This window comes from Pocillopora verrucosa, chromosome 9 (assembly GCF_036669915.1).
Source record: "Pocillopora verrucosa isolate sample1 chromosome 9, ASM3666991v2, whole genome shotgun sequence".
Classification (NCBI taxonomy): domain Eukaryota; kingdom Metazoa; phylum Cnidaria; class Anthozoa; order Scleractinia; family Pocilloporidae; genus Pocillopora; species Pocillopora verrucosa.
In genome coordinates this window covers 7695203-7722514 of record NC_089320.1, presented here as the reverse complement: position 1 = coordinate 7722514, position 27312 = coordinate 7695203, and the positions used below count along the sequence as shown (strand labels likewise).

At 40.0% G+C, this 27312-nt stretch overlaps 1 pseudogene; it reads left to right on the top strand.

The window, feature by feature from the left end:
* The window catches only part of LOC131784716 (uncharacterized), a 37781-nt pseudogene that overhangs the window by 8272 nt on the left and 2197 nt on the right, over positions 1-27312 (top strand).

Below are 27312 nucleotides of genomic sequence, written 5' to 3'. Positions count from 1 at the left end.
CCTTTCAACATTTCTCGGGAGAGTGTGCCGTTTTTGACGCCTGGAGGTATTTACGTTCAGAAACTCTGGGTTTTTCCTGGTCTCGTTCCGACGGATCAATTTCGTTACGAATCGACCTCTTCGGTTTGCCGTTCTCACAGTCTCATGCACCGAAGTCTTTTGAGTTGTTATCATGACCGTTCTCGGACCATTCGGCCCTCGTCATGTCTTCCCCGGTTCCCACCCCATTTAACTCCGAGATTCTTGGGTTATGGAGGTGAGTTAAGACTGGTTTGTCTGCATTTATGCAACGTAGCTCAAGCTCAAAGCCCTCGATGGCGTTTGATTCAATGCGAACATTGTATATCTCAACAAGTTTGTCCACTGTCCCATACATATATTCTATGACCCTCCTTTCAGTTCGGTATGGCTTCAGGTTCAGTTATGTAACAAACTTGAGCTGATGTAGGAGCTTCCAGCTCCATTGTCCAACATGATTCGAGCTTTTACTCCTCCAACTTTAGCAATTACAGTTGCATGCAAAGTACACATGTTTTGAGAATCCATTGCACCATAAAACCTGTCAGACCGACCCGATGACTCAGGGGTACCCCTGTGGGTGGGCGGGAGTGTCGTCTTCATCTTGTCACATACAGAGGTATGGTGTCTTCCATTACATTTGCCCATCCTCGTCCTTTACATTTGGAAGCCAGATGCCCAGTTATAACATAACTTGTTTCTTGCTAGATATTCCCGTCTACTGGCTGTTTCGTTCTACCATAAACACACGATTTCTAGGTAACGAACAGTCTTTATTTTTTAAACTAAGTGCGCTCTCATGTAGATATATGAGATCTAAAACCTTTTTCGATTAGATAACATCGACCGCTGTATCATGTGTCACCTGAGGTGCACGTGATCTACGAGTGTGCTCTCGTTACATCCTTTCTTTCATAAGAAACAAAACGAAAACAACGGAACAATCAAAACAAACATGAGAAACAAAAAAATCAAAACCACTATCCAAAAGAATCAACTAGTCAAGTCCGGTAATGTCTTTGTCTCTCATGACACTGACTCAGGTTAACGAACAAAGTCTTTCAGATAGGACGGGGGCTTCGTTATTCGACCACTGCGAGTCTGGTTGCCTTTGGAAGCTTGCGATGCTAGATCAGTCGCAGGCTGCTCGACCGCTGGCTCCTGTGGTTTCGCTACTTCTGAGCTGGAGTGACCACTGGCGTTAGTTTCTTGTTCAATGTGTTTAGATGGCGAGGGAAGTTCTGTCTGCTTGGGCATCTGGGTTGTTGGCGTGTGAGACTCTTTTGTAGTTGCTTTCAGATGCCTTCTATTTCGTCTAAGGGCAGAGCCATCTTCTGTGAGGACTTTGTAGGATCGCATGTTCACCTGTTCCTGAACAGTGGCTTTCTTCCAGGGCGCCTTGGGGTTGCTTGTGGGCTGAATGCGCACTGAGTCTCCAGTTTTCAGTGGTGGCAAATCTCGAGCGTTTCTATTGTAGTAAAATGCCTGCTTGGTTCTTGTCTTCCATTTTCCTTCTTGGACATTTTCGGCGAGTTTGGGTTTAAGGAGCTTCTCGCTTGTTGGGAGTAGGGTCCTTGTTCGACGACTCATTAGTCGTTGTGCTGGACTGCTTTTCATGCCTTCTGTGGGTGTGTTTCGGTGGTCGAGGATCGCGAGCCAAGGATCTGTTCCATCTTTGTTAGCCTTCTTAATAAGCCTTTTCACAGTCTTGACTGCGCTTTCCGCCATACCATTGGACTGCGAATGTCCGGGACTTGAGGTTAAATGATTGAATTCCCAATCTCGAGCAAATCTCCTGAATTCGTCCGAATCAAACTGTGGCCCATTGTCGGAAAACACAGTGTTCGGGATGCCATGCCTTGCAAAGTGTTGCTTCAATTTGTAAATAACAGCTTTAGATGTTGTACTGGACTCCAACCTATCGACTTCCCAGTAGTTGCTGTGGTAATCTACGGTCACGAGGTAATGTCGGTTGTTTGTCTCAAACAGATCAACACCAACCTTGGACCATGGCCGGTCAGGTACCTCATGTGGGTGGAGTGTTTCCTTCTGCTGGGAGATCTCAAAGGTTCGACAAGTTTCACACTGTCTGACAAAGTTCTTCACAGCTGTGTTCATTCCTGGCCAGAAAACGCTTTCTCTCGCGCGTCTCAAGCATCCTTCCACGCCAATATGTGATTGGTGGATTCTGGATAGGACTTCTGGTCTGAGGGATTTTGGAACTACACATCTGTCTCCTTTGAAGATAATTCCATCTTGCGCTGATAGCTCGTCACGAACGTTGAAGTATGGCGTGACGTCATTTGGGAGATCGATCTTGGTCTCAGGCCACCCTTCTCGAATGACTTTCTGAAGTGCTTGCATCGTGCTGTCTCGCAGACTTTCTTTACGGATATCGTCTAGGCTAGCTTTGCGGAGTGGCAGAAACTCGACCATATGTATTTCTTCAACTTCTTTGTCGATGGTTAGCACTTCATCGCGCGATGTGGTGTTGGGAAGGGGTGCTCTGGAGAGTGTGTCTGCCAGATACATGTGCTGGCCTGGCTTGAAACCAATTTCGAGGTTATACTTCTGCAGGCGAAGTAGCATTCGTTGTAGACGCTTGGGGGCGGCCACGAGAGGTTTGCGGTAAATAACTTCAAGTGGTTTATGGTCGCTCTCAACGATCACTTTGCGACCATAAGTGTATTGGTTGAACTTCTCGGCTCCAAACACTATGGCTAGCAGTTCTTTTTCTATTTGCGCATAGTTGCGTTCTGTATCCGTCAAGGATCGCGATGCGTATGCCACTGGCTGACCATTTTGTAAAAGCGTAGCTCCAAGTCCAGTGTCCGAGGCGTCGCATTGAAGTACAGTCTCTTTGGCGGGATCAAAGTATCGGAGGACAGGTGCTTGGGAAGCTGCTTCTTTGATCTTCTTAAAGGCGCTCTCATGGACGTCGCTCCAGTGCCATTCTGCATCCTTGCGCGTTAGCTGTCGCAGAGGTTCGCAAATGTCTGCCAGCTTTTTTAAGAATCTCGTCAGGTAATTCGCTAGACCAACAAGCCGCTGTACACCTTTCACATCTGTTGGTCGCCTCATGCCTTTGATGGCGTCTATTTTGGATGGGTCTGGTTTTAGTCCATCTCTTGTTAACACATGACCAACGTAGGGGATTTCTGTCATCTTCAACTTGAACTTCTCCTTGTTCAGTTTCACTCCCTTTTCGCGGCACCTTTCAAGTAGAGTTAGCAGTTTTTTGTCGTGATCTTTCACTGCTTCTTGCACAGTGTCACCTTCACCCGAGATGAGGATGTCGTCTGCAACTGTGCGCACACCGGGAAGGCCTTCGATGGCTTGATCCAAACGATGTTGGAAATATTCCGGTGCGGGTGATATGCCAAATGGCATCTTCAGCCACCGGTACCGGCCAAATGGAGTGCCAAACGTTGTTAGATAGCTTGAATCTTCATCTAACTCGACATGCCAAAACCCGTTTTTAACGTCACACACACTGAAGACTTTAGCTTTTGACAAGTCCGGCAGGAGATCGTCGATAACCGGAAGAGGGTAGTGGCTGCGTTTCAAAGCCTTATTTAGTGGCTGAGGGTCGATACACACGCGAAGCTTGCCGTTGGGCTTCTTAACAAGTACCAAGCTTGAGACCCAATCTGTTGGAGTGTCAACTGCTTTGATAACACCAAGTTCTTCGAGACGAGTGAGCTCTTGCTTTAACTTGGGTTTCATTGCCACTGGAATCCTTCTAACCGGCTGTTTCACTGGTTCAATGGTTGTGTCCAACTCTAAGTGAAGTTTCTTCTCAAATTTTCCTTCTCCAGTGAAAACGTCATGGAAATCTGCTGCTATTTGTTGCATCGTTAGGCCCATTGCTTCTGTCTTTTCTTGTACCAATGAGATATTCTCGTAACGCACTTTGATTAATTTCATTTTCTGCACCGTTTTGGAACCCAACAGTGGCGTGCAGTCGTTATTGACAACAACAAACTCTGTTTCGCATTCTTCATCAACCTTGGGATTTACCAGATTAACACGACATTTACCAATGGTTTCCATTTTCGATCCGTTAAACATGCTGAGGACTTGTTTCGAATGCGCGATCGGGCACTCGTTCGGTAAATCGTTTTTGCTTATCACATTACAGGTGGCGCCACTGTCGACTTGAAAACGAACGGGATGACCTTTGATCTCCATTGTTGCGAAGATTTTCGATTTGATGGGTTGACTACTGACACTTTTGACACTTTGTTCTTCCAGATTTTGGGATGAAATCGTGAAGCAGTACTCTTCATCGCTCGAATCCTGCGAAGTTTTTGCGTCTCGCACTCGGTGAATCCGTTCTTTTCTTCGTTGTCGCCCACCAAGTTTCTGTTTACATAGCTTGGCGAAGTGATTTGTTTTGCCGCATTTCGCACATTCTTTTCCGAACGCTGGGCATTTATCTCTTGATCTCTCGTGTTTTCTGCCGCAGTATTTGCAATTAACTAACTTAGGACTGGCGTCTCTGCCGTCTTTTTTCTTTTTGTGGTTGAGTGCGTTGACTTCTTCTCTTCCACTCATGACTTTCATTTGCGATGCAGTTGTTTCGGCTGATCGACATACATCGATACACTTCTGAAGATTTAATTTGGGCTCTTGTAGTAATTTCTTCCTAGTTCCCGTGTCACAAATTCCACAGACGATCCTATCACGAATTAATTCGTCGGTGAGTGGACCAAAAATGCACGTTTTCGCGAGAGTTTTGAGCGCTGTGAGATACGTGTCAAATGATTCGCCGCTTTCTTGTTTTCTATTATTCAAGCAGTATCGCTCGTAAATGACATTTGTTTGGCCAATGCAATGCCTCTCCATCAACTCCAGAACTGTATTCATTACGTCCTTGTCTTCTTCGTTTTCGAACGGAAGACCATTGTAGACTTCGAGGGCTTCGGTTCCAATGCAGGTAATGAAAGTAGCTACACGGTATTTATCTTCTTGCTGGTTAAGACGTGAGGCGATTTCGAACGAATCCCACACTTGCTTCCACTTCTTCCAGTTTTCTGAAATATTTCCTGCCAAATTCAATCGCGACGGAATTGGTAAATTGCTTTGTATTCCATAACATGGCGTCGGCGCTTGAACACTCGCTGAACCTTGAGGTGGTGTAGTTGTCATCGTGTCGAAGAGGCTACACTCCTGGTACCATGTTTCGTTCTACCATAAACACACGATTTCTAGGTAACGAACAGTCTTTATTTTTTAAACTAAGTGCGCTCTCATGTAGATATATGAGATCTAAAACCTTTTTCGATTAGATAACATCGACCGCTGTATCATGTGTCACCTGAGGTGCACGTGATCTACGAGTGTGCTCTCGTTACACTGGCAATGTCTAAAACCTTGGTACGGTTACTGCTACGATGACTGTTTAAACCACACTTAACACAGGGAGGGGGACTTTGCGGCTGCCGTATATTTCCTCCAGCCATAAAGTTTTTGTCTGGTTTCTTTTGGCGATTGTCTCGATTCCCAGGTACAGTGGGGCTTGGAGGGGGCATGCTAGATTCCACCAAGGGCAGGGGGTATCGGTCTGTGTACTTACTCAAATTTTCGACTAGCTCCTCAAGTCCCCATTTCTCCCAGTCATCATCTTTTTGGGCCATAGCCTCCCTTATCGAACCCAATTTGTCCATTATGCTGTACACATAACTCTGGGCACCCTCTAGTTTCTTCATTGTCGCTAAGGTTCGGACTGTCCTAGACAACTTAGTGTAAAACTCGTGAATCTCTTTGATTTTGTGGGAACTGGTTATGTTTGGCAAGCCTTCTAAGTCCCTAATTAAGGCTTTATGAACCTTAATTTTTCCAAAGGTCATTTCAAGGATTTTCTTGGCTTCACGATATCCTTCGGGCCTGTGGGGCAGCCCAAGAATGTGCTCTTTTGGTTCTCCCTCAACTAGTTCTAACAAGTAATTGAATTTACTTACTCAGAGATGTTTGTGCTATCCACTTCCACAACGAACTGGTTCCAAAACCGAAGCCAGTCTTAACAGTCTCTCTTGAAAGGTGTTATCGTATATTTCTGCAGTTTAACTGCTTGAGCTTTGCTTATTTTTTGCGTAGCTTTCTTCTCTTCGAATGCCATTTCCAACTCAAACTTCTTATGAAACCAGTCTTCTTCTCGCTTGTGTATTTCTTTTTTCCCTAAATTATCCAACGCCTGCTTGAGCTTATTCCTTAGCTCGTGCACTGGTATTAACTCTTCTTTACGAACGTGTGCCCAAACTTTTACCTCTTCGAGACTCATTTCTGCATCCAACATGGCGTCCTTCACGTGGTCCGCCGAATTCTCAAGGTTTTACAAATCCCGCAAATTTTCTCGTACGCCAACAGCAAATCTTCTTTTACCTCCGTATTCATGTTTTCTTTTATCTCCTGGACATAGCAGATCGCCTTTTTCCACTCCTTAGCGTTGTTCTTCTCGGCTTCGGCTTTATCCATCGTAGTTGTAGAATTTGTCACTAGATTCGTCGATAGCTTTGTTATTCAATTCCCTCAAGATTCTTGCACTCTCGCTCACTTGTATCTCTGTCCTGGCAGGGTCGCCACTTTTCGTGTGGGAACCAAATTTCCGTTTTCGAATTAAAGGTTTAATCCTCACAAAATGAAAACTCAAATCACTGGGAAAACACAACTCAAAATCTCTGCTCTCTCAAAAAACGTCCCCGGTACGTATTTTTACGAGGCACGTAACTGGAACCGAGGCTCACAATTTCAAAACGAGGTTATCAGTCACGCAACTCAAAAAAAAAAGAAAAAACAGTCACAACACTGGCCAGAATGGTGTACTCGGGATCTGGTGACTAATTGGAGTGACTTATGCACTGGTTTAAATGGTGTAACTTATTAAATTTAACAAACCCATTTAAATGACCCAATCAGTGTTGACACTCCAACTGGTTAGAATGGTCCCACTAGTTAGGATGGTGCAACCAGTGCAAATGATTCAAATAGTAAAAATTATTCCTCGATTATGAAAGATCCAACTGTTTAATAAGGTCCAAACAATTAAAATTATCAACCTGGTTAAAAGGGTCCAAAGAGTTAAAAAGACGCAAATGGTTACCGTTATTCCAACATTGAAAATGATACCTTCAGTCTAAATGACGTCGACTCGACTGATTAAAATGGTCCAAGTGGTTAAAATAGTCTACCTTAATTAAATGGTCCAGCCGCCTAATTGGGTCCCACTACTTTAGACGGTCCAAACAGTGAAAATGACTCGATCAAGAAAAATGATTCAATGAAAATTATCACTCTAGTCAAAATGATGCCACTAATTAAAATGGTCCAACCAGTTAAAACTAGATAAAATGGTTTAAATGGTGAATATATTTTAATTACATAAAATGGTCAAACTGGAAGAAACTATCTTTACTCGGTAAAATTGTGCAACGGGTTAACATGATCCATCTTGTGGGTTCAGTCAGTTAAAATGACCTAACTGGTTAAAGTGATCTAACCTGTTAAATTGGAGCAACTGGTTAAAGTGATTTAACTGCTTAAAATGGTCCGACCAGTTAAAATGATTTATCTGGTTAAAATGATGCAACTGCTGAAATGGTCCAGCCGGTTAAAATGATTGACCTGGTTAAAATGATCCAACGAGATAAAATGGTCCAACAGGTTCAAGTGATCCAACTGTTTAAAATAACCCAACGGATAAAGTGGTCCAACTGGTTAAAATGATCCAACTAGATAAACTGATCTATCTGGTTAAAATAATGCAACCACTAAAATGGTCCAGCCGGCCGTCTAAAATGATCTGACTGGTTGAAGTGATCTAACCAGTTAAAATGCTTCAGTTGGTTAAATTGATCCAACTGGTTAAAATGGTCCAGCTGGTTAAAATGATGCAACTGCTGAAATGGTCCAGCTAAAATGATCTAACTGGTTGAAGTGATCTAACTGGTTAAATTGATCTAACTGGTTAAATTGATCTAACTGGTTAAAATGATCCAACCGATTGAAATAGCTCAACTAGTTAAAACGATCCAACCAGTTGAAATGGTTTAAGTGCAAATGATATCTAATTAGTGAAAATGGTCCAACCAGTTAAAATGGGTAACTAGATAAAATTGTCCAACCGTTTAAATGGTCTAAATAGACAAAATGGTCCAAATGCATAAAATTGCTTAACTTGATAAAATGTTCTAACATGGTGAAAATGGTCCTCATTGATAAAATGGTCCAACTGGCTTAAATAGTTTAAGTTGACAAAATGGTCCAATTAGTTAAGATGGCCTAAAATGGTTAAACCACATCAAATGGTCCAACCGCTTAAAATGGTCCAGCTAGATAAAATGGTCTCTCTAGTGTAGATGGCTTAACCAGTGAAATTGATCCAACCAGTGAAGACACTCCAACCGGCCATGGTTAAAATGGTCCTACTAGTTTTAGTGGTCCAACTAGTGAAAATGATTCAAACAGTACAAATGATCCAGCCGGTTAGAGTGATCCAACTAGTCAAAATTGTTCAAGTGGTTATTCAAGTAACTAAAGGGACTGGATCTAATTGATAACATTTTTCCAAGGGGCTAAAAATGGCTAAAAATGGGCTAAAACGATCCAGTTAGCCAAGTATTATATTACTGGTTCAAGTGACTTAGCTGGCTCAAATGATCCAGCCGCTTAAAAAGCTAAACACAGAGCAAGTTTAAAAGATTTAATTTTGCAAGTTTGGAAAGAGTTCCAAAATTAACATGCCCACAGCTCAGTGTAAAACATCTAGTACTTCAAATAATTCCTACGAACATACGCACTTAATGCACGTCAGTTCGCCTTTGCCGTCCCCGAACGATCAAAACTTCATGGTAACGTGGTGCAAGAATTGCACAGCACTTTATATATATGTTTTACTTGACGATAAAAGTTTGAATCCGTACAGAAATCATAACGAAAACATGACAAGTCAAACGAAGAAGTGAATAACGTGTTTCCGCTGCGCAAGTTTCGTGTTTTCCGAATTACGGAGTCATGCTATTTCGTCCTGTGAGCTAGCTGGGCTGTCAGAATCTCTAATGACTGTTGAGAGCTGCAGTTTTTCGTTGTTCCATAAATTTTTGTTAAAAGAGAATCAACAAACAAAGTTGCATTGAAAACGTCTCTAGTCTGTGTACGCCTTTCTACCTGTCCCACGGTAGGAGGGATTTAATCGCACAAGCTTCGAACTCAGTTCTGTATTTTCGCCAACATGATTATATGCTAAAAAATAAATTAAGTGGAAGAAAACCGTCCCTACTTCAAGAGCGAACAGAACGGGGTGTCTTTATCTTTAATAAAACTTTCCAAAGCTCATTTGCGATAACTATCATATGAGTACAGTTCCGCGACGGAAACATGCAAGAAATTTATTTCTAAGAAGTTCCCGTTTGTTTCCTCTGGCGTCATAAAGATGTTACATCCAACGGAACACTGGCGGAAACATGCAGAAAAGTGGTCCGGTTCCGCTGTTTCCGTAGCGATGGAAACATGAGTAAACGTCACGATTCTGTCGACGAAAACACGTGTTAAACTTTACGTTTCTGCAATGAAAACAAAGGTTTCCGCAGCATTTCCGGAAGTTAGTTTTTCGTCCTGTGTAATTTACATGAAAAATCAAGACGGATGAAATTTTGGCAGTGCGTGTTATCTGTAGCTAATTTGGTGTTAAGAACTGGGTTGAAAACGTAAATTAGCCACCGTAAAGGGTAAAAAAGCTGACGTTTCGAGCGTTAGCCCTTCGTCAGAGCGATTAGAGGAATTGTGGGTTGTGTGTGGATTTATATGTAGAAAGTGGAGCTGCCAATCAGAAGCGCGAAATTTCATATATATTATAAAAGTGGAAAGAATGGAGTCAAATGCATTACTCTCCTCTATATCTAATTTGGTAGAGAGCGCGCGCAGTTGATTGATTGATAATGCGCAATTCATCACTTGTTGACGTCATTAAATTATTACAAATCTATAACACTGGCCTTCAGTGAAATAAGTGTTGAGCAGTCGCCATGTGAAAACTTAAGTAGACAGTTCATTCCTGGATCAGGATTTTATTGTAATGAGCAGAAATACTGTTGCTGAGATTTTGTTTCTTGTCTTGCTGCAATATTTTGTATTGCTTAACGGTAAGATGGTAACGACCAAAAAGTATGAAGATATGGTATTGTGCTGTATGTGACTGTCACATAGTATCGTGTTTTCACGTTTAAATTGAGTTAGTTTATCATTTAGGGTTATGGATATTTTATCACTTTAAGTGAGTTTTGTGGTTTTTTTCCATGAATGCCCAACTGTATAAGAGTTACGACCCTTCAGTTATTCGGCCACGCAGGTTACGATGATATGAAGAAAATATGAAAATAAAAGGAATAAATTATTCACTCCTGAAAGTTCTTTTTAAATTGTAAACGGAATGAACTAACATTTACAAGTTTTCTGCTTAATAAACGAAAAATCTGCTACTTTGAAGGGTTTAGAGCATATCATTGACAGATATCTTTTCGTGAATGATTTTCCGAAGATTCCCTAAAGATTTCAAAAGGTGTGAGGTAATCAAAAGTGAAGACATGTGCTGTTGCAACACACTGCCTACAAAGGTTGTGCTGCCATTTCCCGACATTTCAAATATGTTGATTATTGTTTTTAGTTTACTGTTTTGGAGACAGGACTGATATTGCTGAAAAACGACTTGCATCTCAAAGCAGCACACAAACTCACTATCTGGCCAGTCATGCCGTAGACCGAGATCCTGATAGCTGCTCTCGAACCCGTCATCGGGTGAAACAGATGTGGAGAGTTGATTTAGGAATACGAGTGTGGGTAGTATCTGTTGGAATAAAACCTGGAAGAAGGCTACCAAACGTTGATATCAGAATAGGTAGGGCTCAAGGTAACAATGAAAAAATTTCTATTCATAAACCGGTCATGTGATAAAATTCGATCCACCTGTGGGCTTCGATAACTTCCATACATTATGTTTTGGGAAAATTTCCGAGTGATTTTGCAACATTTCATGCGATTATTTTATGCTTCTTTTACTCCGGCAAGGAGATCACTGGAATGTTTTCACCAAAGTTGGGGAGTGTTTTAAAATATCTTATCGCTATGTAGATATGAATTTTATGTTCGAGTGGCAAAAAAAAACTAATGAGTGAATGTTGCGAACCAATGAGATATTGTTCTCGCCACGATAACATGATCTCCCAATCTACAAGCTAAGTTATAATTTTGTTCTTATTATATAAGCAATGGATATACAAGTCAGAGATTTAAAACCTGGCTTCAATACAAATACTGGGTACTAATACAAACAAAATTCCAAAATTATAAAGAGGTTTGCATATAATACAGTGGCAGATCAAAGTACATGTGAACTGCTTTTAAACAAACTTAATAAAAATTCCAATTCTGGCTCTGGCTTGAGTCATCATACATCATTTTTAGCCTCTTTCCACTACAAACCCTTGAAGGTATAAAGCACGAACAAAATTTACCTTTCCAATCTGGTGGATTTGAAAAGAACTTCCTGTAGAACCACCATGTGAAAAGCAAGCCGTTTCAGTTTTCTCTCCCAACAAAACAATTGACACTTCCACAAAAAATCTTAGGGCGGTCTTTGTTCCAAAGAACGAACATACCAAGTTCAATCAGCAAAGTTAGAAAAGGCGGGAAATGTGACGTCCTTGCTGAATATGACCACTCATATTACAAACGAAAAATACGACTCTCGTTTCCCGGATGTACCGGTTATATTGATTCCGCGAGTGTTTTACTTCACGGTAAAACGCTCCTCTCCATATTATAAAACAAACATTAGGTCACTGTGGCGATATGTCGCTACGACGCATTGCCCGCTCTACGATAATTTATAACAATTTACCGAAGTGGGGTCGTTAGTAGTGGATATTTACCGAGGTGCGAGCGGCGAGTTTAATGTCCACCACTAGACTTGACAATGAGGTGAATAGTTGTTTTAGTATATACTAAAATAGTAAGATAATACAGCCCTAAAAGATGATTTTAAATATTTTATTCCGACGACGATTAAAATACTTCCGGACGCAGATCCTGCGTGAGTTGCTCGGAGGTGCAAAGGATAATCGGAGTTTGAGTAGCCAATCAAGACGCGCCTTCAACGCTCTCCGTTCTTTTAATATGTGCTTAACTGGGATATTCCGATCGAGCGCCAAATGGTGATGTTCAATGTGCCGCACGCTCTACGGTATGTCGTTGTATCGAGGTTCCGCAAGGATGATATATTGCGGAAACGATATGTCACAAAAAAAGATCCGTTACCTTGTCGCTTTAATGTTCAAACCTTTTTGAAAATTCGCGATATATCAACGATGTAGCGTTGGGATATTTCGGAAGAACAAAGAGCAATACTTCATGATAATCGTTTGCATTATTGCTGATTTCACCACATGGAAGGTGTTGTATTATTTTACACCCAAATACTGTTATGCAAAGGACTTGTGATGTAAGCCTCTCAAGTGAATGTGCTCAAAGTAATCCAACAGGACTCGAACTTAATTACAGGTGATGAGGAAAGAGTGGCTTTTGAATCTAACCCACTGTGTCGCCAAGGTCTTGAAATCATCTACACCAATTTTCAATACTTCGACTGTGCTGAGCCAATGCTGGGCAAATATGTTTATATTTCACTCAACTACAAAGAAGCAGCAACGCTGGAATTGTGTGATGTACAGGTGTTCATGAATGAGGGTAAGTTCCCACTGATCTATCTTGCATCACCCGTATCAGGCTTGTCTCTCTTTTTCGGTGTCTGTTTTGATGCTGTCCACCTCCCCCCCCCCCTCTAACCCAACATTAACCCCTACCTTGTTATCAATTGACTTTTGTTGGGTTAGGGGAGGGGGTAGGTGGGCAGTTGCCCAGATACTGAAATTGATCCTTCTTCTTCACCCGCCCCACCATCAATATGTCCCTATCTCCATTTACATATCGGTCTATTCATTTTTTCCACGCTCGCAGAAAAGATTATAAATATATTGTAATCTCTTGGCTCTCATTATTTAATACATACCAGCCAGTTATAAAACTGACTATAACAGTGGTGATTCGCAAGTCTTTGCACATGGTTTAGATTTTAACTTCTGGATCCTTTCCTACAGGTAGCGTATTTGACGAACTGACTTACCTTTATCTGGATTTCTCGCAATTCGTCCAGGGATATTTACATTCTTCACTTGGAAGTGATAGATTTTTGTTGGATATATTAAATAGAAGATTAATGGATGACAGGATATACATAGTTCATAGGAAAGACATCATCATAGATCTTCCGCCAAAAATAGAAATGTTGAAGAGGAACGTAGCTATCCTAATACCTTTCAACAGAAGTTTCGAACACTATCGGAAAGATACGTGTGCTCTGAGTGTGTTTTTTGACCATTACATCAATGGAACGGTCCTTGGCTACTCTGAGGTTAAAGGAACTGTCTCGGTCAAAAGTGTTTACTACCGTAAGCTCGCACAACTTCATTTGCTTTATTTACCAAACCTTTTAAGCCTACAGTCTTTCTTGATTCTAGCTTGATGTTGTTCCTCAGCGATTCGCGAAATGATTCGGTAGAACTAGATGTGGTGGCGAGGATGGGAGAGAGGGTGTGAGAGCTGTGTCAATAAGTGGTTGGAGTTGCGCTATAACAGGAATCTACTTAGGGCAACTCTGTTACACGCCACAAGCTTGCCACAGAGCTACCACGAATTGCTTCGTGTAAATCAAACCTACAAATCGCTTACGAATTTTCCATACATCTCTAATTTTAAATTTTTGTCTCAAAAAAATGTCGTAGGATTTTAAAATGTGAGTTAAAACGTATTTTGTGACAAATTTCCTGACATATACCTGACGTTCGTTTGGTAGAATCTGTTATTAACTTTTAATACTGCATTAGATAGCTTTTGTAGACTTAGTTTAACTGAATCCTCAGTCGTAATGGTATCAATCTCAAGGCTCACTATGATATCTATATCCATTTAACAGGTGATAATGAAAAAAAAACGCGAGAGCGGGTGTTCCATTGCAATATTAGAGACGTGCGAATAAGAGGAGGTGAATAAATACGTGCTGGTGTTGAATATCATTTCTTCTTTAAAGGCACATGGATGTTCTTGATATCACACCGGCTATCAGCATAATAGAAAGTAATTGTTTTGTTCACAGCTAACATTTGTGACCTTCAAAACAAATGTGGTGCCTCAGTCGGATCACACTGCGACAAAACATTTATCAGTCCGTTACTCCCTCCGGGCGGGTATCACTGCAAGTGCAATGTTGGCTTTGTTCCATCTCCTTCTTCAGAACTTGGTATGGACAACCATGTTAATCCCGGCGAACGCTGCATCAGAAAACCAAAAGGTAGTTAGGTTTGTTGATAAAATTTACACAAAAATTAATAGATTGTGTCAATTTTTTGTGGGAAAGAACTGCCTCCCGTGCTTTGAAGAGCGAACCAAACTTATAGATCTAATCACTGTTTTAACTTTCTTCTCATCAGAGGTTGACTTAAGCAATATACTCATACTTTTTGTATTGATTCTTTCAGCGATACAACACAGCAACAAGAATCTTGCGTTAACGATGAAAGTAACTGCGTGTTCGACTGACAACTTTGACGGTTGCAAGAAAGATTGGGGCTGTACAGAGGTTTTCGCTTTTCGCCGGTTTGTAGTGGATGGTATTCTAAAAACATGCTTTCTTTCACTAAATGAAAACAAACCTTGGCTCATTGTGCATCTGGACGACTATAGGCCAGTGTCTTATGTCCGTGTTGCTGCTTCCCCGAAATTTCCTTTGGATCGTCTCATAGTGTCCGTAGGTATGAAAATACTGCAAGTTACGGATAAATCTAATAGTAAATTTATCTTGTGTTAAGCCTCATTTATCAACCCTTGTGAAAATAAATATATCTGCGATGGAGACTGATCCAGGAGAGTGACAGTCATAGAAGATATACAGGATATAAATGGACTTGGGTGCGAAATAACGGTGTGACTCTTACTTCTGGTAGAGCAAAGGCTCTTCATAATTCCAGCATCTCTATAAGGTTGAATTTGTGTTGCATTGAGTGTACATCCTCCGGGGCTCGTTGATGCCATGATTGTTTGCTTTTCTTACCATTCGTATTCCATTTCCATTCATTAATTGCAGTTACCTTCTTTTCCAATCTTGATTTAAAGTTGATTTCATTCTTTCGTATCATTTAGGTGAAATAAAAGGAAAGTTAACTCATTTTAAAATGTGTGCATTTCGGCGCGTGTTGGAGAAAGGACAGCAGTTAAGCTTCGGATGTAACGATTACTTGTTCGGAAATGCCGTTCAAATAACGACTAACTCTCGCATACTGAGTTTATGTGAGGTTGAGGTGTACTCTTACTCGTATGGTAAGAACAGTATTTTGCAACACTTATGATTTCATGTAAAATCTCAAACAAGACTATTTCATAAATTCATCCTCCAAATTTCCTAGGTTGCAACTTGATCTACATCAGTCGTGCGGTGTTGGAAGTACTGGCATAATGTTGTTCAATGTTTCCTTTAGGGCGAAAATTTTTTTCTAAAACTAGATTTGAACATTTAAAAAAATAGATTTCTAGATTCTCTTCAGCAACAGCCGACCACAGATGACGTCAAAATGTGGTGGGAACTAACAAGCGGCACGTGGCGCAACCGAGTGTATCACTGATGTTTTTATCACATTTTGATGTCTACTGTGATCTCTTACTGTGCAGACCCACGGTTACATAGAATCAATTTTTTCGTGTGATAATTTGATCTTATCAACTGAATTATCAAATGACGTTTCGAGCGTTAGCCCCTCGTCGGAGCAATAGAGAAATTGTGGGTTGTTTGCGTTTTATTCGCAGATAATGGAGCTAAACTATTTGTGGAAACATGGTAACTAAATGAGCATAATAAAGCAATTAAATGGAAAGCCTTCGTTGATACCGTCAGGGGATTAATTGTGCCGATCTAAAAGATAAATTATTCTAGCGTTTTCACCAACCTATATAGCAAGATTTAGGGAAAGGCAGCAGACTGCCACTTAATGCCTAGAATGATTTGGGATATCAGTGAGTCCAGCCACTGGTTGGATGCGTCCTTGTCAATCTTTTCTACGTCACGCAAAATATGATAGAAAAGCAAAATGTCGTTAATAGTGACGTCATCTTTGCGTCTATCCTCCAATAGATCATAGGTAAATAATCAATCAAAGTGCGTTTATAAATTAATTTATCATATATGAATAATAGATAACTGAAAGTTTTCCTCCTTTCAAAATGCGCTTCCTAGTGTGCAGAACAATAAATAGCCGATTGGATGGTGGATTGCAACGACAGTAAACAAAGCCTCTTGAAAAAGCAGGTTTTAATCGGTCCCAAGATATCTTTCACAAATCCTTGTGACTGGTTGTCTACGCGTGCGTACCGAGGTTTCATCTTCCTTCGGGAGAAAATACCTTTCAGAAATTTGTATAATATGTATTTTGCTAATATGTAATCTACAGACACAGAAACTCGCTATTGTAGATGCCTAAATTGTTTTTAGTATTTGGGATCCCAGATTAAAATATAGAAGCTGATTATTCAAGGCTTGTTGACCATGCTGTTTTTGGATTTTCACAGCGAACGTTGCTTTGCAACCTACATCTAAACTCAAAAAGTCTTTCATGAACGATGGAAATCTCAAGTCATGTTTTACGAAAACAGGAACTGTGTGGTCTCTGGACCTGGGAAATAATGTCCGCGTAGCGGTGGTATTTATATTACATGGTCGTTCAACGTATCTTGAAGGTTCTGAAATAACAGTTGGTGAGTTCAGACAGATGTTATTCTGAAATTACGACTCATACTATAAATCGCGTTTCCATGTGGGCCTGTGGTTACATTGCCAGGTTCAGACTACTTTTTGTCTTTTTCCCTTCACTCTCTAAACCCTTCTTCTGTAAGTTTTTACCAACGCATGGCTTTTTACTGAATTGTCTTTGAACGTTTCCGTGAGTAGAAAGGACTCAGGCCAGGAGTATCGAGCCCAATAGTGTACTGTGCGCTCAAAATTGAACTAGAGGGACCCTAACTGGCAAGACTGTGGGTTTTCTGAAAGACCCCAATGATCGTGAGGACCTTATCGTTTACGGTGCACTAAAGCTTGTATTGAAGTGAGCCATGACTGATGATAGTCCCCTAAGTATCCTATAATACTCCAGTGATCGTGAAGCACTCGATAGTGGGTCAATAGTTTACGGTGTACCAAAGGTTGAATGAAGTGGACAAAGACTACTGATAGTCTCTTGGGCGTTCTGTGACTCTCTAATGATTTTCTGGACCAAATCGTGTATTGTACAATGGGGCTTGTATTAAACCGACCATGACGAGAGTTCTTTGGGTGTTCGCATAAGAAATATTTGTCTGTATTCTAAGTTATAGATATGTATGTCTGTCTGTCTGTCTGTATATGGAGTGTTCAAAAGAAGCGGTTCTTATCGCGGTTTGTGCTAAGTCAGGGTAAGTGTCCAGCAGCTGGCTGTACACATAAATGCATAGCTGATTGTACTGTTTTACTATCAACCATGGCTGTCAACTTTGTAATTACAGGTTACTCAATCAGGAAAGAAATCTGTACAACAATTCCTAAATATGAGGAATTGGGAAATTACTTTGAATGCCAGAAGCCGGTTAGTGGGGATAGCTTGGAAGTTGAGTTGAAAAGTCGTCGCACTTTTGAAATTTGTGAAGTGGAGGTTTTTCAGACAAAGACAGGTAAAATGCACAATTTTGAATCTTTTTCCAACAGATGTTTCTTCATTAATCAAGATACCCACGATTGCAAACGTTTGAAAAACTTTGCGAAGTACCTAAAGTTTGTATTATTACTTTATAGATCGACCATTTGTTAACTTGTTTCGATTAACAATATATACTACGTAATATTTTGATTCTATTTTCAGTAAACGTAGCTGCAAAGCGTCCTGCTACTGCTGCTTCGAATAGTGACAAAGCATACAGAGGCTGTGATCAGAAAATAGGTATTCTTTTGTTTTGTGCGCAAATGTGCATGTATTTATAGACTTTTCGTCATAATAATTCCTTGCTTGTTCAGTATTTACTAACCTTGTTCGTCTAATTCTTTCTTTCGTCGCAGACAAATCGTTCATTATCAATGACAAATGGGATTCTCAGTGGTGGGCAGTAGACTTGATGGCAGTATGCAAATTCATTTGGTGCGGATTGTGACAGCGACAGGCTACAAACCGGCTGACCTCAAAGATTTAAAGGTTGAAATAGGTTAGTTACGAATACTTGTGTCAGACGCTTCGCTCAAGGCAACTTGAAATCTTATGCTTCACGACGAAAAAGTCTGAGTATCCTTGCCACATGCTTTGTGACGAGTTCTTCTTGTGAATGAATCTTTGGTATTTCCACATTGATAGGATCTGATGGAACTGAAGTAGCCAGTCTGGATTCTCCAACAGCAGAACCTGTCCAGACTATGATTGTTTCAAAAGACACCAGAACGAAGCTTGTAACCATCAAGATGTACGTTGCCCACAGACTCGCGTTCCGCGAGGTGGAAATTTATAATGGCCCGTTGCTAGGTAAAGATATACAAATCAAAGCAATTTTGACGACTGATGTTAAAAGCTTTACCCTAAATTGAGCGCCGTTTGATGCAGAGCTATTTATGGAATAATTTTCTTGAATTTTTGGGGCTTAAGTTATGGTATTTCAGTGTTGGTTCAATAAATAGTCATTTTGTGAGAGTTTTGACGCGTTAGGCGGCGAAGCCCACGAGAGGCTTGAAACGGAAAAATAAGTTTCTCCACTCAAATATCCTCTCCACTTTGTCCGAGCACCTAGGCCTGGAGTTTCATCAAGTACCCAAAAAACCGCCAGCAACGCAAGCTTTTAATACTGCTAGAAATGTCCTTTATCATAAAAATATAAATTAGCATTCCTATGCTATGCCTTTCAAGTTTTTTTTGTTACGTTTTCTAGTTGTTGATGTCTGTAAAAAGCCTGATATTTGTGGCGACAATTACAAATGTGTGAATAGGAAAAAAAGTCATTCGTGTATTTGTCCAAGTGGATTCCAAATAACAGGGCGATATAAGAAATGCAAAGGTATGTGAAACAATAAGCGGATATTTTGTTTGTTTCAAACGCGATGTTTTAATTTATGAGAACGTTTTTCGTATCAGCTCCTCGCAGCGACTGCTCGTTCAGTCTCAATCTAGTAGATTGCAAATATTTAATACTTATTTGCCGAATCGAAGTGAATTTTGTTGAATGATTCCCGAGACGAAGTCGAGGAGATTATTCAACAATCTTTATTGGGCCTCCGAAGAATAATTGCTTTAGTGTAATCTCTTAATAAGGTGCTATTGAGTTATTATTGAGTTAGTTGTAAATTCGTGATGTTGATTGAAAATTATAAATTATGCCACAATAGTTCTGATCACTTCTATCGAGATAAGCAGTCAGTTTCTGCTAGAAGTTAACAAGTTCATTTTATTCCGTCAGCCAAAAACTACACATCTTTCTTTTGGAACGTGTAACGCCAAACGTATTAGCATCTTTTTCGCTCTTCAGATGTGTATTTCCTTCTATCACGTAGTTCACCTCCATTGACAAAACGCGAGACAGCTATTTGCCATAATCACCTTGTGCAAGGTAATTATAGCGAGATATGACTCAGTCTTCGACCAATCAGAGCGAGCGCATTCCTCTAATCACTGGAGGTGTTGTTAGTATAAACCACATGGGAGAATAGTGCTTTTCGCGTGGATTTGTTGGCTTGTTCTGAAGTGATTAGCAAGAACCATTTACCTCCGGGCAGACGACGAGACAAAATCGCGTGTGAGAAGTGTAATTTCTGACCAAATTCGATATTTTTGTTAGAAATCTAATATGAACATTTGGCTCCCCTTCGATGAATGCTTGTTAACTATAGCAGCATGCACGACGCCATAAAAGACATGACGTTTGTACCCGTATACCATAGACAGTCAGACACACTCATTCAATACAACTGAGGTGGGAGGGGTTGGCCAGCTTACTTGAAAGGCTCAAAGTCTTTAAAAAAACGTTATTAATTTCTACAAACAGCTTCAATAGCTGCAGTTTTTTTCTAACTGTGATAGTTTTCCGTTTTAAAACTCTTAGACATCGACGAATGCACTTCTAAAAATGCTTGTCGGAGGCACGGGAAGAACTCTTATTGTAATAACACCGCTGGATCATATGAGTGCTTGTGCAAGGAGGGTTACGAAGCTGTGAGTGATCCCAAAGGAAAACTTCAAACATGTCGAGGTAAAACGTTCTTGTTTTGGCGACAAACTACTTGGAAACTACTTTATCAGTTGAAATAAGCCTTCACACGGTTGGTCATGTGACTAACAATCGGTATTCTTCCTCATGGAATTTCATGATTTCAAGAAATATGAAGATCATGATTCATTCAGACGAATGTCACTGAAGGTGAAGATTTCATGACCATTTGAAATCTTAACAATTTCATGCTTTCTTCCTCAGAAGACAGAAATTTTCCATAACTATTTGTAGGAAAATAAGTACATAATATTGATCATCTTGCAAGACAGAAAGGGAAAATGTTATAGCAGTTACAATGTTATAGCAGCTACAAAACATAGCCAACGATTTGAATGAAAATCATGTAAGCGTTACAGGAGGAAAAAGCGTTTTCTTTCCATACAAATCCTCCTGTTTTGGAAAGTCTTTTTTCCTTTGATAGAAAGGCCATATTACTATGGTCATTATCAATATTGTTGTCATTATTATTATTATCCTATTAATTATTATCTTAATGGTTATAATTATTATTATTATTATTATTATTATTATGATTATGCAATAGAAATCGCACATGTTTTAGCCATATTGGAATCAACTCAGTTTCTAAGACGTGAAGTCCTTTATTTGCTTTAGCTGTCTAAAATGTCTCAAATTATTCCCAAGAAAAACAAAATGGATGTGAAAGTGAACATAATTTGTGCTCTAGTGTACAGCTTTGGTTGAACTCGTGCCATGAGCTAATAATTTTGCTATACTATATCTCGTATTCTTTTCTGAATAATTTTCAGACAAGGATGAATGCAGTAATCCAAAATTGAACGAATGCAGTGATGGTACCACATGCGTCAATAAGATGGGCAGATACACTTGCAAGTGTGCTGTGGGATATGAGGCAGATAAGGGAAGTAAAGATAACGGCATAGACATCAAGTGCATAGGTAAGAACATTATTATTTTTTTAAAAGTATTAATGAGACTGTCAAGCTTTAAAATCACTAGTGAAATCAACCACCACGATATGGTATTACAATCAGTCGGATCAGCGAGCGACGTGAGACATTTCGTTACAGCTTACACCAAATTTTTCCAACATGGGGACTATTCATTAAGTCTTGCTTTTAGATATAAAATGACAAATGATCAAATGACAAAGGGTGCATGGAAAATGAAATTTGCAAAGACTTTGGAGGTTCGCCCCTGTGTGATTGTAAACAAGGTTATCATATGAAAGACAAACGTTGTGTTGGTAAGGGCATTACCTTTATATTTATGAAAAAGAAATGTCAAACTAAGTATCCATTACATCACAGTTACATCTTAGTGTAATGATTTAGTTTTGACAGTCTTGAGGTCAAACAGAATCATCTTGTATGATATAACTTTCAGTGCTCAGCTATTAAACACCTTTTCGCTTCCAGTTAAATAAAAGCCCATCAACAAGGGTGAATTGCATGTTAGTAAAGACAAAATAATTATGTGTCGGCCCTCTTCATCCTAAAGATACAAATGAGTGCGCTGAGGACAAAAATTTCTGCGGCCTCAACTCCGTTTGTACAAACACCGTGGGATCTTATCACTGCAACTGTGAAGTGGGCTTCAAGAGTAATATGAATGATGGAAAGAACTGTTCTGGTGAGTAGTAATAAATATTCAAACTCCTGCTTGAATTAAACGATTCTGATGATACGTCACCATAGACGACAGTTTATCACATAAAATAAATAGAGGTGGGTCTGCTCAGGAACATCAGTTACGCACTTAGTTATGCCTGATATGCCACTTTTATGTTTTAACCACATTTGACGTCATCTATGATCTATTTCTGAACAGACCTACAGCAACATGGAAACCATTCGTTAAACAGACGCACAGCCTGATATCTATCCATTTTGAACAGGGAGATCCACTTAAGTAGCTTGGGGTTTTGTTGCAGTTCCGCACCTAAGTGATTACTTGGCGTTGTTGAAAGATCGCTATTTCGTCAATCTTGTACCTTTTCTTAAGTTTTCCATCTTGCTTCTCTTCAGATGTTGACGAATGCACCGATGTTCACGCGTGTGGTGCCCATATGACTTGTGAGAACACGTTTGGATCGCATTCTTGCACATGTCGCCAAGGATTCCGTCTGGACAAAAGAAGTAAAAGCTGCACAGGTAATCCATACGTACATGGGTAATTTTCAAGAGTCAAAAACAGCAAATGATAGAGGATTTTCTTTACACGATTACGCATATGATAACGGAGGGCTTATTAGCAAACCACTCAGAATGATTTGAAGAAATAAGGCAAGCATCAGCTCCATGGCAATTTTTTTGTGAACAAGCACCGGGGTCCAGCTTCTTTGGATCGATTGACGCTGTCGTTTTTAGAGTGAGTAAGAAGGTAACTTAACAGTTATGTTGAATCTAACCCTATTTGATGAAAAGATCGCTATGGTTTAATTGGATCAGAGTTGTTTGTGTTTAAGATTGAATTGAATATGTGGAAAGAGCAGGTAGGAAGCTCAGAAGTTTATCTTGATTTTAACCGCATGTTTTGTTATTTTCCTCTCTCTTGGTCTGACCCCAGGGAAGACTTTATAGATTCGCTTTTAACAATAACAAACACATGAAAAAAGAGATCAAATGCAAATAACTATTTTCTGCTGTTCGTAGATATCGACGAATGCAAGGAAGAAACATTCAATTGCACAGAGCTTTTAAAGTGTAAAAACCTGATTGGCGCTTACGAATGTGGCTGTGAGGACGGTTTAGTCGAGACAACAGATGGAACTTGTCGAGGTAACACATCATATTCTTGTAGGATTTTGCCTCTTAAAAAGGTTCTAATTGACATAAGGGTTAAGTTAATTGAACCCGAGCTAGAAGAAAATAAGTATGTCAATATGTGTCCAAATAATAAATTCACGGAGAAAACAGACTTCTATGTTATATGAGCCCTATACAATTGTCTTCCATCAAATTTGAATAAATATTTGCTCCTTTAAGCCACCATCATGGAAATTCAACGTATCTTCGACATGTTCTGCTATAGGCTGATCTTCGTAGATCTCAAATCATTCTTCCCCCCTTAACAACATTTCTGTTGCTAATGATGTTTTTTCTGTTGTTTTCATTTGTGCTCCTCTGAATGGATTTGACTGTCTTACCAGAATTACCCCCCTGCTCCAACGGCCAGTGCAAGAGGAATGCAATTTGTAAAGATTTTAAAGGCACTTACCTGTGTGATTGCAAAGGAGGCTATTATTTCAGTGGAGTAGGCTGCGTTGGTAAGTACATTTCCTCGACCAACTTTATTTAAAAAAAGAGATCAAATGCAAATAACTGTTTTCTGCTACTCTGCTGCTCCTTTGTACCACCCCTCAAATTCCCAAGAGTGCCATATGGCATTCTAGGTAGTACTCGATTCTAACTAATGAAAAAGGTCGATCTCTATTGTTTCCATGGCTCTATTGTATTTTAACCAATAGAAATAGCATATAGGCATGAATCAATGCTTCTTTCAGGGTGGCGTTCATATAAAGTTTTTGAGAAATCGTGAGTTGAAATTAGGAGTTTTTTAATGGTGTCTCTCTTCGAGACGAGAATTCTAACGGTTTGCTCAAGAACGCGAGTTTGTCAGAAATTCCTCTGACTCTGAGTCTAACAACATATCTGTGTCAACTGTAAACACAGAAATTTGTCGGATTTTGATCTTAGCGAAGTAGAAAGCGGCGATGAAGGTGATGAAGAGTGGACTACTGAACCTGCTCCAGTACAAGTTCATCCGTTTGTGGCAAATACTGGATCTATTAGTGTCACAACAGGGTTTTCAGCACTTGATTTCTTTAAACTGGTGGGCTTTTGTGAAAGTAACTTTGATCGCATTGCCGAGGAAACAAATCGTTTTGCTCGCCAAGCGATGGAAACTCAAGCAGATTCCGCTTGGCGTGAACTCGACGCCAAAGAAATCCGAGCATTCTTTTCCGTGAACGTCCTCTTTGGCATCAAACAACTACCAGAAGTTTATTCATAATGGTCAAAAAATCTTCCTCTTGGAGGTCCAGCGGTGCAGAAGATTTTCCCAAGAAACCGCTTCGCGAAAAATGCACAGTATCTGCACTTGAGTGACAAGAGAACAGAGCTGCCACGTGGACATGAAAACCATGAAAAGTTGTTTAAAGTCCGTCGCTTCTCGATTCAATCGTAAATGCCATAAAAACGGATTACAGGCCGTCTCAAAATGTTTCAATCGAAGAAGCAATGATTCCTTTCTAGGGAAGACTTTCGATGAAACAGTATATGCCCTTGAGACCCACGAAAAGAGGCATAAAAGCGTGGGAATGCGCGGATTCATCAAACAGTTTCGTTTGCGACCTTGATGTTTATACACAGGAAAACAACAATGGAAATCCTGAACAAGGACTTGGATACCGTGCTGTCCATAATTTGACTAGACGTCTGGTTGACAAAAACCACCATGTTTTGTAGACAATTTTTTCAACTGCTGCTTAAAACGAAAAAGGGAACATGGTGCAGTATGGCCTGCGAACTTTGCAACAAATGGGTTGCTTGGAGTGCTTCAAGAACCACATCACAGAGAATCTTGCTTGATGAATGGCGGCAAATTTGAAATCTCTCGCTTTGAAAGATTTTGAAATTTTTCTTCATAATTGAAATGATAGACCTTTGAGAACTCCAGAAATAGTTTTGAAAATTTTTAAACATTTCTTTTTTTTGTTTTGGAGCTAAGTAGATCTAATTTATTGAACAGTTTTGAGCCTCACGTTGTGACACTCGTAAGTTTAGGGACAACACGCATGACGTTGTTCAGATTTTTTATCATGAGTAAACTTTACAACTTCATATCTCTAGAATGTATGCCTACAAAAAGATGGTTTTTGCAGCAAAAGAAAGCTTGTTATCTTGAAAACAAGGCTTGTTCTAGTGTTTTTTTGTGTGAATGAGTAGTTTTGAGCAATTGATTAAATAGTGCAGTGGTGTGAATTTGTGTGTTTCATGGCTGATTTGCCTCGGGCAGGAGGGGCAATGATTAAAGATTAGAGTTGAAGCCGAAAAAATGTTAAGCTGTTGCTCCTTAAGCCACCATCATGGATATTCAACGTCTCTTCAACATGTTTTTCTATAGGCTGATCTTTGTAAATTTTAAATAATTCTTCCCCCTTTAACAACATTTCTTGTGCTCCACTGAATGGATTTGTCTATCTTACCAGAATTACCCCCTTGCTCCAATGGCCAGTGCATGAAGAATGCAATTTGTAAAGTTTTTAAAGGCACTGACCTGTGTGATTGCACAAGAGGCTATTATTTCAGTGGAGAGGGCTGTGTTGGTAAGTATATTTTCTTGACCATCTTTATTTCACGAATAAAACATTAATCGAACAATACCAGCGTACACCAATTACCTTGCATGGGTGTAATACTAATAACAAACAATTGTTTTATGCAGTCAGCGGCAAAAAGCTGTTTCCTCTCTCCATTCAACTCTCTCTCATACAACAATAGAGAGCTTTCTTTTATGCAATCTGAGGATCAATATCAGTATCTGGGCAACTGCCCGCCTACCCCTCCCCTGACCCAACCCTAACTTTTTATCAATTGACTGTTGTTGAGTTAGGGGAGGGGTAGGTAAGCAGTTGCCCAGATACTGATATTGATCCCAATCTAAAAGAGACTGGAGGTCCGCCCTTATCATTTCAACAACAACAATAGCCTCTTTTATTGCAAAACAACAACAACAACAGCCTCACTTACGGTAAAACAGTTATGCTCACCTCGCTTTTCACTTGGACGCCTAACTTTTCATAGCAGATTCGAATTTAAAAATGCGCGCTTTAGTGATTCAGCCGCTGAGTTTACTCCCGGTTAAGCAAGGTGGGAAGAACGGTTGAGCTCTTCCAGATTGTAGAGGCCATTATTGATTGATTCATGTAAAAAATCAATTTACGAAAACAGAGGTCAGAGTCAAATCTCCGAAGAAAATATGTATTAAACTTGTTCAGCGGTGAATCACAACATTTGGCCAAAATAAAACTCCGAAACGTCTCAACAAAGGGGTAACAAACACGTGATATTTTCTACAATTCAGACGCAGCAGGTATTCAATTCAAGTTTTCAAGATCGGCACACAAAAAGTTCCTGTCCGGTCCTTAAGTCCACTCATAACATAATGTCTCCTTTTCTCATTCTGCAGACTACAATGAATGTGAATTGAACAAAGATATCTGTGGTTCAAACTCTGTTTGTTCAAACACTGAGGGATCTTACAAATGCAACTGCGAAGTTGGCTACAAGAGTGCAAATGATGGTGGAAAAAAATGTTTCGGTGACTTTTTGTTAATGTAACCTGCTAGTATAACCGAGCAAGTTGCTATAGGTGTTAAATCACTTTTCACCGACTAACATCTTTTATCCTAAAAATGGATTCGTTAGATAAAAATGTCGTTCAGCAGCCGGGAAAAGGTTCGTATGGAAATACACCGTGCTTGACGTCTTGAAAACGGCTTGAGGCCAAGGGCCGTTCTCAGGACCAAGTGCACAGTTTTCTTCCTTAGCCTTCTTTGTTCTGGGCCTGAATGGTACGGAAAAACTCTGTACAGTAATCCATACAGTGAAAAGCTGTACTGCGCGAATATCGCGATTAGCTAATGAGATTCGAGGATTAGAGCTTCCGGGCCACACAGATGTTTCAGAAAAAAACAAGGTCTCAGATAACAGCACACTCTCGTTGAGAGATGTATGCTACTTTGGATCTAAGGATGTATTTTAACTTTTAACCTTTGGCCTCTTCTACCAATGTTACTGTAAAATTTGTATCATCTTTCCGGGGGCGGGCTACTTTTATTGAATAATAAAAGCACAGGAAGGTCTGACATGAGCTTTAAAATGAAAGGAAATATGATACTAAGGTATAGTTATTAAAATAGTTCGATTTAAATATAAT